The sequence below is a fragment of the Alosa pseudoharengus genome, unplaced genomic scaffold, assembly GCF_046254945.1.
Source record: "Alosa pseudoharengus isolate Yale_2024_CS ecotype anadromous, Long Island Sound unplaced genomic scaffold, YU_APseudo_1.1 YU_APseudo_1.1_scf_3, whole genome shotgun sequence".
In the NCBI taxonomy this organism is placed as follows: domain Eukaryota; kingdom Metazoa; phylum Chordata; class Actinopteri; order Clupeiformes; family Clupeidae; genus Alosa; species Alosa pseudoharengus.
In genome coordinates, this window is record NW_027468718.1 from 47,415,213 (window position 1) to 47,431,825 (window position 16,613).

At 39.1% G+C, this 16,613-nt stretch overlaps 1 protein-coding gene across 5 annotated transcripts in view; it reads left to right on the plus strand.

The window, feature by feature from the left end:
* Window positions 1–16,613, plus strand: part of LOC143100909 (abl interactor 2-like) — a 106,481-nt gene that overhangs the window by 33,598 nt on the left and 56,270 nt on the right. Inside the window, exon 1 of one of the 5 annotated variants that reach the window (XM_076264502.1) lies at window positions 6,672–7,055. The exons of the other annotated variants lie outside the window; for them this stretch is intronic. The gene's annotated coding sequence lies outside the window, so the exon portion shown is untranslated. Of the gene's footprint in view, window positions 1–6,671; window positions 7,056–16,613 lie in introns of those variants that run through there. 5 annotated transcript variants of the gene reach the window in all.

Sequence of the window (16,613 nt, forward strand, 5' to 3'; positions counted from 1 at the left end):
TGTCATACATGTCTTTAATGATGTTATATGTTTTACCATCAATTTCAAAATCAAGTAGTTTCAGCAAGAGACCTTCATGCCAAACGGAGTCGAAGGCTTTGCTGAAATCCACAAAGCATCCATATATTTTTCTGTTTTTGACCTTTGTAACGTTTTCTTGTATCAGTGTCTGTAAAGTATAAATATGATCTGTTGTTCTATTTTTTTGTATGAAATGAATTTGAGAGGGGCTTAATATATTGTTTTTTTGGATTAAGTTTGAAATTGGGTTATTGATTATACTACAGAATAGTTTACCTAAATTGCTGCCTTGTGATATGCCTCTATAATTGTTTGGGTTAAATTTGTCACCATTTTTGTATATGGGGGTGATCTGACTAATTTTCCATTGGTCAGGAAAGTGGCCTGAGGATAATATTAAATTAAATAGTTTCAGGATTACTTGTTTAATTTTGGGGGTGCTATGTTTCAACATTTCATTATAAATTCCATCAGTGCCGCATGATTTTCTATTTTTCAGTTTTTTTATTTTAGTGTTCAATTCAGATAATGTTATAGCTGAGTCTAATTCATTTAATTTATCTTTTTGTGTTTTTTCAGGTGTTTTTAAATGGGTTGTTAGTTTTTTTTGTGCCAGGTTTAGTTCATCTCTTTTGTATACATTTTCAAAATGGTCAACCCATGTTTTTCCATTTGCTATTGGGATACAATTTTTTTTGGAGTTGTTAAGGTTTTTCCACAGGTCCCAAAAAGTGTTTTGATCTAACACATCATCAATTTCTACTAACTGGTTATGTATGTGATTGGCTTTTTTGCGTTTTAGAAGTGATTTGTATTTGTGTATGGTGTTATGATATTTTATTTGAAGTTCCTGATTTGCTGGTTCTCTGTGTTTTTGGTTTGAATAAGATCTTAATTCTTTTCTTAGTAATAGGCAGTCTTTGTCAAATCATTTATTTTTTATGTTTTTCTTGCTATTAACTATTCCTTGTCTTTTTAAAGATTTTTTGGCTATTGTAGAAAATATTGTTGTTAATGTTTTGGTTGCTACATTGATGTTATCTTTAGACTTTTTAAATTTGGTGAACAGGAAGGAGTAGATCATGTTTTCGACCTCGATGCAATTTGACTGGGATGTGTATTGCTCTAGTCTGTCATCGCTCCATTTGTATTGAACTGGAAGTGGGTGTAGTGTACTCGTAGGTTTTTGATGTTCTATACTGGAATTTTTCTTTAAGCTAATTATAATGTGGCAGTGATCTGACAGAGGCAACTGTGGCATTACTTTGAAATAATTTATTTGGTTGTGATCTAAATCTGTTATAGCATAATCCACCACACTGCTGCCTAGGGGTGAGCAATACGTGAATTTACCCAGAGACGCCCCCCTTGTTCTGCCATTAACAATAAACAGACCAAGAGATTTGCAGATTTGCAAAGTTGTAAAACCTCCTTGCCATGTTTATTGATAATGTTATCAAAATTGTTCCTGTGACTACTTATATTGATGTTTTGTTCTAGTGAAGAAACATGTTTAAATCCAGATATGTCAATGTAATCTAAATCGGTTCCTACTCTTGCATTAAGGTCGCCCATAATTAGAATCCTCCCAAATGACTGGATTTCAATGATGTCAGATTTTAACGTTTCAAATATGTTTTCACTGTAATATGGAGATTCAAGAGGAGGATATGGCACATAAACAAGTGTCCTGTGTTGAGTTTGTGAGTTCTTTTGATAGTTTCAACCATATATGTGATGATCCTTTTCTTACTACATATATGTATTTATTAATGGCTTCTTTAAACCAAACAACAATTCCCCCTGAGTTCCTGCCGCATTTTATATTGGGATGATTAATAGAAGTAAATTATATCTACGAAGACAAACAGACTTGTGAACACTCAACACAGAGACACAGACAAATACATACATGTTTAAGTTCACTGACATATATAGACGCAGACATATTCTAACATACATACACAAACACCCACTTGCACACACATGCACAGACACACAGATACATACACACTAGTGCTGGGCGGTATACCGGTTCACAACGTATACCGGTGTATATTTTCGTTATGATACGATTTTTTAATATACCGCCATAGCGGTGTATTTGATTACACAACGTTTGGAACGCTGGGCCACGCGACAGTGTTTCAGACGGGACTTTTTTCACACGCACGCATGGTGCCACTGTGAGGCATAGTGAGGGTAAAAGTTTTTCCCCTGAAGTATGACCCTTAAGGCTTAATTTCTCCTTAGATAAGGGGTTTATTTAAGGGTGTTGCACAGAATACATTAAATTGTTTCTTTAGTTAAGGAAAAACGTTAAGGGATACTGCATTGAAAGGGACTTACCTTCACGAAAATTCTATTGAGATTGTTCAACAGCTGTAACTAGCTGGCTAGTAGGTGATGTCGTTAGTTAGCAACCCACTGAACACAGTGAAGTTTAATGAGATTATCATTCATCTCACTTTAAGAATATTCGCTGAAATTATCCAGGTAGCAAGTAAAGCATGTTATAGACATGCACTGAGCAATACTAGCTAGCTAGTTAGAAATTATCCTGACTGTCATCAGTGCACCAAAACAAACTTTTTTGTTAATGCTTTGCCTAGCGAACCGAACCGAAGCTCATGGCAGGCTAACAAGACATCCACATGGAGTTAACGTTAGCCTACCACTAACGTCATGTAAACCGCACAATAACAATAAGGCATGTTTCTGATAGGCCTATTTGACAGAGTAAGCATATTAGCAGAGGTGTTTCATTTTAAATTGTATAATTTTCAAGTATAAAGTTGCACTACTTTTTGTATTGGTTTTATAGGCTACAAGATGTTTGTGAAATTTGCACTGTAAAAGTTCTGTATTTTGACTGCAATTGTCTTTGCATTCTGATTAGATTCTTCATTAGAATCATGAGTGGCTCTTGTAAACAGCATCATTTTCTGGGGCCATGCAAAACTGCATTACCACTAGTGTGGAGTTATTCTACATCATAACAGTAAAATAGACCATCCTTAGTCAATGTACTGCAGCAATTCCTCTCAACCTGTAGAAAATGCTGTGAACATCTGATTATGCATGGGGAAAAAATACCGTCATAGAATTTAGAAAAATACCCTGATATACATTTTTGGTCATACCGCCCAGCACTAATACACACACACACACACACACACACACACACACACACACACACACAAACAGGTATGCAATGTTGATTACGAATGTTATGCATATAAGACAGACATATAGTATACAATTAGATAGACTGACAAGTAGACATTTTTAAGTTTCTATACACATATTTACACACTCAGACACTCATACCCCCCTCCCCCTACACACTCCAACTATGCCTATTGATATTTCTGTGCAGATAGGTAATGATTATGTCTATAGGCAAACATAAGAATACTGTACGTCTGAGCGTAGTCTACACACTTATATAATAAAACCCACATATATAATAAAACCCACATATATAATAAAAAAAGAAAGAAAGGAAAAACAAAACAAAACTGCAGGTTATTAAAAAAAAGAGAAAAGAAATGAAAAATAATAAAAGTAATTGTACACACACACACACACACACACACACACACACACACACACACACACACACACAAAGTCCTATGTCTTCACATTTACAAAATGAATATTCATACAAAGTTTTTTTTTTTTTTCACTAATGCAAGAGACTATTATATATAAGTTGCACTAATGCAAGAGACTATCATATATAAGTTGAAGCATTGTTGTTATCTGAGTGAGATCTCTACAAGTACCTTTGTTAGAGACGGCTGCTGCATAGGTAGGCCTATGCGTCTCAACTGGTTTTTGGTTGTCTTTGATGATGTTTGGCCTGCTGCTTTCAGAGCATGGTATTCTCACTCTATTTAATGCTGTGTCTTTGAGTTTTTTAGCAAATATTTTCATGCCCTCCTTATGTATGTGGACATTGTCATATAAATGTCTAATGGTAATGTCTGTATGGTGTGCAACCTTTACGTTGGGTATATCAGCACAGAAGGACACAACTTTGCCGTTGATTCTTTCAGTGACACTTACAGGAATATCCCGTCGTGGAAGTATAGATGAAATGATTACCTTTGAATCTGGATGTTTTTTGTGTGGCAATTTAGATGGTGCTGATTAAGGCTTCTGCCACATCAGTTCTCCTTTCTTTAAGGTCAATAGTCCCTGTATGGATAATTATGTGAGATGGATTATTAAGTAAGCCTTTTTGTATTATGTCCTTAGCTGTGTGTGTCGTTGGACACCAAAACTTCTTGACTTGTCTTCTAGGGAAAAGTCGTCTGGGATTCAGATGATTCCCATTAGAGTCGCACAGGATGATGATGTTATCCTTTTCCTTGCTTTGAGACTTTGTCCCTTGTTGTCCCTGACTGATGTTTGCTGAAGAGGAGGGTGGTCTGCTTTGGCAGATTCGTTGCTGGGGTTTGGGAGGTTGGTCATGAGGTGAAGCTGGAGCTACAGGCACATTGACAGAGATTGTGGCACTTTCAGACAAGATGGGATTTTTGACTGATGGCTCACTGTTCCTGCTTTCCAGGGTATGATCCCTTGGATTCTCTCTGTGCCGTGCCATCCTCAACAGCTCTTCCTTCAGAGACCTCACCTCCTGCCGCAACTCTTGGTTGGCCTCCTCCAGCTGCCTAACTGCCGAGCAAAGTTGTTACACCATGTTCCTGTCAGGGTGGATGATTTGGTCTTGGAAGTTGTTGTAAGCTGAGGGCGGTTTCCTCTTTGAACATGATGTAGTCCTGTTCAAGTTGAACTATCGCATCTCTCATTTTTGTGGTGTCAGAGGAGTTGCCATTCAATTCAATTCAAGAAAGCTTTATTGGCATGAATGTTTCAATAACATTATTGCCAAAGCTCAATTACATGTACACAAAAATATAAATAAAATAATGTTTAACAGAACTGTAAATGAAGTAAGACATAAAAGTTAAGAGACAATTCTAATAATAATAACAATCCTATTATTGTTTATGGCTGTGGCCTCACTGGCTGTCCCTCAGGTTATGGCAGGCTGCTACAAATTTTGCAGCCACAATGGCCACATCCTCGTTCTCTCCGAGGATGTAAGGCAATTTACCCTCATTTGTCAAAGTTCGAAACTCAGGGAGGATTGAATTTAGTTTACTGAATGACAATGTTCGAATTTCATCATATTTCGGACATTCTGTCAAGAAGTGGAGCTCTGTCTCCACAGCCCCCAAGCTGCAGTGTGAGCATAGCCTCTCCTCTCTGGGCAGCCAGGTTTGCCTGTGTCTGCCTTTTTCTATGTAGAGACTGCTCACTGAGTCTGTACATTTGTAGCCTGGCCCTTACCGCCTGTGACTACGATTTCTCTTCGTCATACAGTCTGGAACAAAGTAATAAGAATCCGTCTCCGTAATGGGCGGATGCTTATTTTGAGGTTTGAAATCATTGGAGTTCCCTTAACCAATCAGCAACGTTTGGTAATGACGTGTGCTGTGCGCCGGAGTTCAGGCTTTTACGCTTACCACTTCCGCTTCAGGCTCTTCTGCTCTCAGTAGTAAACAGACCGCTGGCTAGTATGCAGGCTACCTGGCCGCTAGGGCAGTCTCTTCGTAGTGGATATATCTCTAACTTGCGCCAGCCACAGACCGAGAGTTGTACGCCAAAAGCGTCACGTCGCCGAGATTATATCAGCTCTTGTCACACGCCAGTTTTCCCTGTTATCTCTTCTCGCCGCTTATCAGACGATTGTTGTTCTACGCAGCCCGGTGACTTCGTCGGAGCTTAATTTGTTCTCCACGGGCTATTCAGACTACACTCTCGGATAAGTTGTACTGACGACCTACGTGTTATTTAACCTGGAGCTTGCCTCAAAAACAACGCAGCCTACCTTGAGCCACGCTCGGTGACTGGCTAACGTTACTGTCCACAAGCACGGTAGCCTCGCCTGGAGCCCAGCTCGGCCACAGGCTAGCCTCTGTCAAACACGGAGCGGTTTACCTTGAGCCCAGTTCAGTAACCGCTAGTCCCAGTCAAGCACAATCACAGCAGCCTTTCCTTGAGCCCCGCTTGGTAACCGGCTAGCTCACGTCAAGACACACAGCCTCGCCTTGAGCCCCGCTCGGTAGGGTAGCTAGTAGCAAACATTCCATTCCTTAAGTAGGCCGCATTGATTTTGTAAAGGTAATTTGAGAGTAGGGGGGAGAATAACGAGCAGCAAACGTTTATTTGAAAACATGAAAAGTAGTGATGCATGTAGTACACTTGTGCGTTTAGGTTTAGTAATCACCATCTGATAAATCAAACTTTTTTTCCAGTTGGAAGGAGAGTTTTACGACGTCCTTGCCATTTATAAAATTGACAAGACAAGCCTCTTGTTCCTGCTTTAATTGCGTGATGCCCTCGAGAGTTGAGACAACTTTGCGGATAGCTTCTAGCGTCTCTTCCTCCGTCGCCATTGTTGCGATAATGTTGAACTACAAGCTTCGCTGGACTACAACAATCAACTCGGCAGGCAAGTTCCGCGTCATCACTCAACTGTTCGCTGATTGGCGCGGTTGTACGCGAACCGCATACTGTCTGTTGGGCCAGACTACGTGCGAGGCTGAAATCAAATTTTTGCCGGAAGTACGTAGGATGGTAACACCAGGCTAGTACATTTGTAAAGGTTGCCAAAATCACCTTTTTACATGGTGGTTTGCATGAAAATGTATTAGTATTTTCTCTCTGTTTAATATGCCATGTATGTAAATTTGATGTCAGCTGACTGTTGGACGCGCGTTTTGGGTAGGAGTGACTTTTGCTGCACGTTTAAATGGAGGCGCGAGGAGAGCGCTCAGCCCCGAGAGTTACCTGTGTGAAGCCGGCTGTGTGGAGTAACGCGCGTTAGAGGCCTTGCATGGTGGATTTACCGTGATTCGTCCTCTGTATCCGTGAGTGCTGTGGATTAACATTCCTTTTCAGAAGTCATTGGAGTACATCAAGCAAAGGATCCTTTTCCTAACGCGCGTGTGTGTGTTTTGGTGAGATTGCATTTCGCAACTATATGGGGGAACGACTTCTCGACAAACTGTAAGCGCAAGAACTTTGACCTATTCCGGGGATCACGTTTGTGTTTTGGACTGTTGGGCACTGAACTTTGGAGGGGGTTTTGTTATTGTGAAACTTTGTTGTTAATTGTGTGTCGGGCCTTCAGTTGTGCGCAGAGTGGCCGCGAGTACGTGCATTACAAATACAAAGTGAAACAATCTCATATGTTGGGTTTCTTTCTGTAATGTACACTGTAATATACACTGTAATATATGAACCAGCACGATTTCTTGCTGATTGGATCCGCCCGTAACCTTATTTGTGCGTAGTGGCAAACAGTCCTTTCGAATAAGGGCGATTTGTTACACATTGTCATGGTTTTCCTAAGTTTTGGGACTTTTAGTGTACTCAGGTAAGTAGCTGTTGTGTATTCTCGTTTTAGGGCCAAATAACATTGTAATTTAGGTTGTGTTTTAGTGACTTCTTTCCAATAAGTGATGTCTCTCTCTCTCTCTCTCTCTCTCTCTCTCTCTCTCTCTCCCTCTCTCTCTCCCTCTCCCTCTCCCTCTCTCCCCGTCTCTCTCTCCGTCTCTCTCTCTCCCCGTCTCTCTCTCTCTCTCTCTGTCTGTCTCCGTCTCAGTCTCTCTCTCTCTCTCTCTCTCTCTCTCTCAAATTCAAATTCAAAAGGAGCTTTATTAGCATGACCATAACGTTGTACAGTATTGCCAAAGCATTTGGGTCAAATACATCAAATGGGGAGGGGAAGAGGGGGAAACACACAAATAAAACAGAGTAATGATAATTGTACACAAATATGAATTATGAACTCTGGCAATGGAGAAGGGTGTGTGTGTGTGTGTCTGCATGTTTGTGTGGGCTTGTGTGTGTGTGCACTCTAAAAAATGCTGGGTTGAAAACAACCCAAACTGGGTTGTTTTCAACCCAGCCGCTGAGTAAAATGTGGTCCAACACAGCATTGGGTTATCTTAACCAAGCAAATTGGGTTACTAAATTTAACCCAACAACTGGGTTGACATTTAACCAATATGTTGGGTTATGTTGACACAACTGTTTAGTTAAAGTTACGTAACGTTTGGGTTATGTAACCAAATCCCCCCAAAACTACTGGTTGATTTTTAAAATACTCTGCTTGTACAAACTTGTAATAACTCAAAGTTTGTATTTACTTACTTGAAAGGCACACCTTCTGTTAACAGCTTTAGGCCTGATATAGACAGTCTATATTAAATGTCCATCAAAAGCCATGCAATGAAATAAAACAGTTAAACATAATTATTTATTTGATAGTTTTCTTTATTTTTGAATAGATAGCCTAGTATAAAATGCATGTGATACTTCCATGAAGGCAGGCAGATTCCAAAGTCCGTTTTGGGGGTCAGTCCTGTCAATCAAAGAAAAAAAGAGTGCATTTTAATCACGGTTAGCCTACAAAACTTTATATCAAGACGTGCATGAACCATTACCAGTAAATGATGTTGACAGACATAAAAATCCACCAGGAGACAAATTATTAGTGCAACACACTCGGAAACCATGACCACCTTATATTATGGAGTTGTTTTAAACATAATACCGGTAATACAAAACGTGCGTTTATGTCAGATGAGCTTGATAACACTAGCAGGTAACATTACCATTAACGTTAGCCTAACATTAGGCTGACAGTCAGCAGTGCTAACGTTAGCTAGCTATGTTAACACATTCTTAGTGAATCCAAGTTAATGTTACCACCAAGAACCACCCGGTAAGTTACATGGCTATAATATGAGGCTACCCTGAATGATTTAATAAGATGTTGTTTGGCATGATTATTATCGTAAGTTACGTGTGTTGTGAAGAGACTACTTCGACTGTGTTAGCTAGTTGACAAACGTTATAGCCACGAAGCATATTTAATTAGCATAAAGTTTCCAAGTCTGCTAACGTTAACGTTACCTACCAGCTGCTGGTATGCTAATTGTAGTTCGTTGTAAAAGTTTGTTTTGTTTCTGTTCAGCAGTTCCTACCCAGTGAATACAGAAATATGTTTTATGAGTCTGTCTTTGTGTAGATTTAACATTAACAGTAGCTTATATTAGCTGGAATGAATGACACCTGCTAACCTGCTTGAAGCTGAACGAAATGGCAGGCAGAATATTCCTTGATATCACGAAGGGTATGTCTCTGGGTGGACTTTTAAAATCCGTCTGGATAAAAATAAATAAATAAAAGCAGATACATACCTTCCGAAATCACCTGATTTCCATTGCATGTTGACAGCTGCTGGACTGGACGGTTGAAAGAATATGCCTGCCTGCCGATTTTTTTCTCTCAACCTTCAAATAACTATGCAGCTGTGTTGAAGTCACCCTGGTGCTGGGTAGTGTACTCCACGTCAGGTGGGGGACAGGGGGAGCACAGCCCTAAACTATCAACCCAGCAGTGATAAACTATCAACCCAGCAAGCTGGGTTACAGAAATGACCCAATATGAGTAAAAACAACCAAACAAAACGACCCAACAGCCTCAACCCAGCGTTTGGGTTGAAAAAATAACCCAGCATTTTTTAGAGTGTGTGTCTGTGTCTGTGTGTATGAGTGTATGTTCATATTTAGGTAGTGTAAGTTTCACATCAGCAGGTCCTTTCATTATGGCAGGAATATACGTATTGAGCGGCAAGGAGGAGGCATTTCTCTTTCTCTCCAGTGAGGAATGAAAGCCTCTCCTCATCGCTCGCTTGCAGGAATTCAGGGAGGACATTTGTCATCTTTTCAAAATAAGTTCTTCTAATGTTAACATATTTTGTGCACTGTGTCAGGAAGTGTATCTCTGTGTTTAGGTCACAGTGGTGGCACAGTCTAGTGCAGGGGTGTCAAACTCATTTTGGTTCAGGGGCCACATACAGCCCATCTGATCCCAAGTGGGCCGGACCAGTGAAATAATTGCAAAACATCCTTTGACAACTCCAAATCTCCAGCTTAGTTTTTTTCAGTAGGCTATGCTTTACCCTTCAGCCTACATTTGTAGCCTACATGATCACAAGGGATATATTAGATTATTACACATTTATCCAGAGAGGCCAATGAAATTGAAATAAAATGCATTTCACTCTCATAAACAACTGGTTTATTTTTATAGTTGAGTGGATAGGCCTACATTTTTACATCTGACCACCTGGACCAACTCACCACACTAAACTCAAGTGGGAGCTATGAAGAAAGTTAACATCCTGCCTTAAAAATGTAAATGTGCAAATGCATGAAAAATAAAATGAATTTAACAAACATAAGTTAGCAGTCCATGAGCAATACGATCAACTGCTATGATTAGGTAACATCAGATCAAATAATTTTGTAGGCTAGGTGGCGGTGCTGTGTAATAGGCTATCCACCATAAAGGCCAGATCCTGCACCCATTCCGGGCATTTAAATTGCTACTGGTCTGCCTTTTTTCTCCAAGAACTGTCCAATTTCCTCTCGTAGTTCAAAGAAACGCTTGAGTACGGCACCTCGGCTTAACCACCGTACTACAGCGTGGTATGGTAAGCCAGACAGAATGCCATTATCACTAAGAAAACAGTCAAACTGACGGTGAGTCAGACCTCGCGACCTGATTAAATGTACAGTTTGCACAACCACACTTTAACATGATCCAAGTTTAGTGTTTTACAACACAACACTTCCTGGTGCAAAATACAATAAAATGCCCAAACATCTTGTCCTCCGTTTGCAGGCTGCACTTTGTCTCTGAATTTTGTCGCAACGCCTGCTTTTCTCCCGACAATGTAGCCAAACTGACAGCACAGGACCAGTCAACTCCAAACTTTTTTTTTGTTTTTTGGCTGCGCCTAGCGGCTGAATTGAGCATTTCGGTTATTTCTTTGAAAATTCATAACTCCTCACAGGAATGGGCTAGAGATTTTTTTTGTTTTTTTGACATCGTCAGAAATTTATTCTCTACAAATCTGGGCCGGATTAAACCATCTAGCGGGCCGCATCCGGTCCGCGGGCCGTATGTTTGACACCCCTGGTCTAGTGTCTTTCGGCAGCCATGTTTGTCTGTGCCTTCCCACTTCTATTGCCAGGCTATGTTCACTGAGTCTGTACTTTGTCAGTGTGGCTCTCTCTCCCTCTCTCTCTCTCTCTCTCTCTCTCTCTCAATTGGCAATGAAGCAGTGTTGCCAAAGCAAACATATAACAAAACAACACAGATACAATATCTGTTTAAAAAATAAAAATAAAATAATAACTAGAAAATGCAATTCCAGGGAATTACCATTGCATGTAAATGCAAAAAAGCTGCTGTGTATAACATTATATTACTTACAGTATGATTATTCAGATTACATAGTCTTACAGTATTCTTGAAAACCACTTACTTGATTAGATGTTAGCTTAGACCTATATGACAAGTCAGTAAAAATAAATTGTCAATTCAATATTGATCAACATTCTTTGTTTTAATACAGCAGAATGATACTCAGAATACACTAATGAACACTTACCAATGCAAGCTTGAAGTAAAAATCACAGTTGTGTATACAGAACTTGATAATGCCAATCATATTATCCTAAGACAGATCTATTTATCAGTGGTAAATCTGAACTGGCAGCAACAGCTAGAGGCCTCAGTTAATGGTATTAGGTCAAATTTGATGGTGATACACTGAAGAATAAAAGTCAGCCCTTTAGATGATCAGTTTTAGACAGAACTTAGGTTAGAATCTTATTTTTCACACAGCACAGCTCAGGTCTAAAAAGAGAGATCTAACAGCACAGCTATGTTTTACAGTTGTTACAGCACAGGTATGATTCAGAGGTATGAATAATTCACAAGTATACAAGTTACAATATCTCAGTGTAGATCTCGGATAAGTCTCAGTATGGTTAAATGGTATGTGCACAGATATGTTGAGATATGGTCACATGTTTGTAAGAATGTATGTTAGTAGGTATGTTGCTAGCAATATTGTCAGAGATGTATGGTTGACAGGTGTGCACACAGACAGGGACACACGTAATGTCATACACGGTCATCACCACTGGTCTGGTCTGGAACCTAAAAGACAAAAGCAAACAAGTTTAACAGTTATACCAAAACAATACAAGGAATGTCTGCAATTGTACAACCGTTCAATACAACTCATTTATTTAAGTGAAGTTGTTACATTACATTAGGCTGACACATTTTTAACCTAACGACTAACATCGTAAACAGTTTAAGCTTTAAACAATTCTCTCAACAATTCTAGGACAATAAAAATAGGTAGAGTATAATTAGGGCTGGGATAAACGATTATTTTTTAAACGATTAATCTAGCGATTATTTTTTCGATGCATCGATTAATCTAACGATTCATTTTTTCAGTCCGATTCGATTTCGATTATCGATTATCTCCCCATTAATTCACTAATAGCAACTTATACATGTTTATTTACATATCAGAATGAAAAAACATGAATTATTTAACATTGCAATATATGTTTATTGCTATTAAGATTCCAAAATAAAAGGCTGAAGTGCAAGTAACTACAAGTGCAAAGTAATGTATTCTTAGTCAGAGTCAGAGGTAGCATTCAATAAAGTTTCAGTTAGTCATTTTAAGACGTTCTTGTGGGAATCATGTGTGGATGCAATTCATAACGTAGTTCAAATAACAGTTTGTACTTCTCTTTTGGACAAGCACTTTTGAGTCTTGGAAAACACTTTTCCATTTCCATCTGGATTTTGCAAACAGAGTCAATAAAATGAGCCCTGCATGAGTAATACAAGCAGCTGCAAGTAAGCATGCTAAACTTGACATCCAAACAGTATTCTAACGTTAGCTTTGAGATAAGGTTACTGCTTGATTGCATACTGTAACTTAACTTCGTTTAGTCTCCTCAATGTACTATGTTGTGATAAGACCATAGCAGAGTTTACTTTAACTTTAATGCAGCGGTTTTGAACAAATTTGCACAGCATGGTCACGATGCTAAGCGGATTTAATAGCAATGTAGCCCACTGTGTTCTATGCAGTGCTTCTATGTGGCAACAACAATCCTTCAACAATCGTGAATATTTTGTTAAATGCACATGCAGAGGAGGAGCAGCGGGCTCGTTACGAGAGAGAGCGGGCGGGGCGAGGAAAGGCTGTGTGAGTAAGTGGCAAGTGCAGCTCAATGAAATTATTTTATCTTATCTTTAATTTAAATAGCAGGCCTACAACATAGAACATCAATGTGTGGTGGCCGGTTTTGATTTCGTGGTGCCCAGCCACAGATTAGTCAACGTATGAAAAACACTGAAGGTGTAAAATTAAAAATATTTAGCAGCACACGTTATGCTTGACGAATCGACGCTCATATTTTGCGTCGACGTATTTTTTGCGTCGACGTCATCGATTACGTCGACGCGTTGTCCCAGCCCTAAGTATAATCCAATTGTTGTACCATCAAGCTACTGGTAGTTAAGCTTAAATACTAGCCTATAGTATTACATTGCAAACAAAGCAGAATTCTGTGTTTTATTGTTTTCAGTTTAAGGATAGTTGATAGCTAATCATATTTTTTTACATATAAAACGTTAACAGCTTAGAAAACTTTGCAGGCAATGGGTTTGTTGTTGCTGTTGATAATCATATGAGTAAGGACGGATCATTCTGATTAGGGATGTAACGATTACCGGTATAATGGTAAACCGTGATAAAAATGTTGACGATAACAATTACCGTTTTCATTTCAAATATCATGATTATCACGGATGATTACCACGGTGTGGAAACCGTGTGTTTAATCCTTCTCAGCTTATCCAAGCCTGCTTTTGACATACAGTAGGCCTTGTACAATGAAACAAAACTGGTACCCTACTGATTCTGTTGTCTACTTGATGGATTTAATTGTGGCACAAAGCCAATTAAACATGACCAAGGAAAAAGTGAACGGGACAACACACAATGCCGCGGTAACGTTATGCTATAAATTAAGAATGCTCAGCTCAGCCAGGTTTGTTTGTGCAGTCAGGATGTAGGCCTATGAATGTGAATGAAAATATGCCCTTCTCCAGTAGCAATAGGTCACCTCAATATGCACCAGAATAAAAGAATCACATCTACTCAGTAACAATTTTTTTACCCTCCCTCAGCACCCCCTCTATGAGCACCCCCAGATGAAAATGAGTTCCAGCGTCCCTGGTTAAATGTTGCACTTTTAATAAGGTTTTGCCTATATTTTGTAATAGTAAATGCTGTCACACTTTTTGAAACTATTTCACCTTGTGTAGGCCTATTAGTCCTTTCTGAACATATTGAACACACTTTTAAAAATATCGCGATAATACCGAAAACCGTGATCATTTTGGTCACTATAACCGTGAGGTTAAATTTTCATATCGTTACATCCCTAATTCTGATACTAAGTATCTTGATAACCAACTGCTATAACTTGAACAGCTTGCTAGGTCTGTCAGCCACATTTTTTCCTACAGATTACAATGTACTACAACTGGAAAGCTTCTCGGGCCAGGCTACACTTTAATTTATAGACCAGAACAATGCAGAAATGAGTAGGCTAAGTAAACATTGTAGCCTATGTTGACAACACAAACATTATAGCTCAACTTATGTAGTGTGTTTTAACAAGACTTTAGTTGTATGGTCCATTTCCTAACAGTAGCCTATTCATGGCTTTCATAAGGTCCCTTTCCACAGGAGTATTAATAAAGCACCAATGCATTCATAATCTAGGTGCTTGATTGTATACACCTGTGGAAAGGGACCTGATTAAACCCATCAATAGACGAACTATAGCATACCGTGATAGTGTTTACTTAGGCTAGGCTACGTAAGAATCAGGAGCGTAGAATGAAAACGTAGCCTGGCCTATTTGATACACAAACAAGCGGTGTACAACGTTAAACATTTGTTAAAATAAAAACAGGAGCATATTTGCTAGCTTTAACTAAAATGTGAATGGTAGAAGCTATAACGTTATGACCAGTGTTGCCACAGTTACCTTGAAAAAGTAATCTGATTACTGATTACTGATTACTCCTTTAAAAAGTAACTTAGTTACTTTACTGATTACTTGATTTTAAAAGTAACTAAGTTAGATTACAAGTTCCTTTATTAGTTACTTTCAGCAGCTGCCGACAACACCCCCAATAAAAATGATAACGGTTTTGTCAATGCTCAATATAGGAAGTGCATTTTAACAGCAATGTATAGCAGACATCCCAACCTAACCTTCTTAGATACTGAAATTCAGATGTTTGTTCAATAATGTCTAAGTACACCAAATAAGGAAGGCCTATTGATAGAAACTGTTATAGTAAAATATGTAGATTTTTTTTCATGTAGCCTTGGCAACTAGCCATCTTGTAGCCTATAGGCCTGAATAATATGCAAATGTAATTACACTTGTTAAACTCACCTCACAAGTCTTTTGCAATCATTTAACCCGCCGTGAGCAATGCTAAAGTTGCTGTTACAAACAGTGCAGTGTGCAAGATTATCATTATGTTTTAATCTTTTGAGACAATTGGGTACACTTTTGTGTAGTCTGATGTGAAATGGGTCTTAAATCTTCCTTTTTGAGGGGCACTGACGCTGCCATGACGCTTCTATTCCTAGATACACTGAACTGATTAATTATGTTTGGGAGGAAAGAGATATAAGCACTTACACTGAAAACGGATTGGTTGATTTAGCAAAACAGACCAGGATGCTCTCTGTCTTGGATGCGCTTCAGGCACAAACGCACCCCTCCTCTCTCTCTCCCTCTCCGTTGTGTGCGCATTAAGCTATGCACACGCGATTTGAAGCAAAGATTCTAGAATCTTTGATTTGAAGTCCGGTCTGGCTTGCGTGCTCTTGTTCGCTCTAGGTTCCGGGAGATTTTATGTAATTTGCGGGCGTCAGGAAGCCGCTATCAATATGTGGGAGACTCCCAAAACTTCGGGAGACTTGGGATGTCTAGCTAGACAGCACTTTGTCGCCAGCACAGAATGTACAATGTACCTTAATGTTGTCATGTTTAACTGACACAAACTCAAAGTAATGACTGATGAAATGTGCATCTCTCTCTCTCCCTCCATTGTTGTTTACGTTTGTGTCGCTGTGTCGTGAATTGTCCTCATGCTGAAAACGTGAGCATAGCCTCTACATGACATTAATACCCAAGACAAGAAGAAAGCAAAGAATATATCTTTTTATTAAGGAACATGACAAAAATAGTAACGCACAGTAACTTAGATAAGTAACTTTAATCTGATTACTGGTTTGTAAATAGTAGCGCGTTAGATTACTCGTTACTGAAAAAAGTGGTAAAAATAGACTAACGCGTTACTAAGTAACGCGTTACTGGCATCACTGGTTATGACCATCAACAAGTAGCTAACGTTATTCATGCCATGAATGAAACCCATGATGGGTTTCATCAGGTCCCTTCACACAGTAGCCTAGGCTACAATCAATGCAGTCTGCATTCATAAGCTTGATTCTGCCGAAAGTGACCTGATCGAACCAGAGCCTAACGTTACTTCTCTGGTTTACGTTAACGTTGTAGTTAAAACGC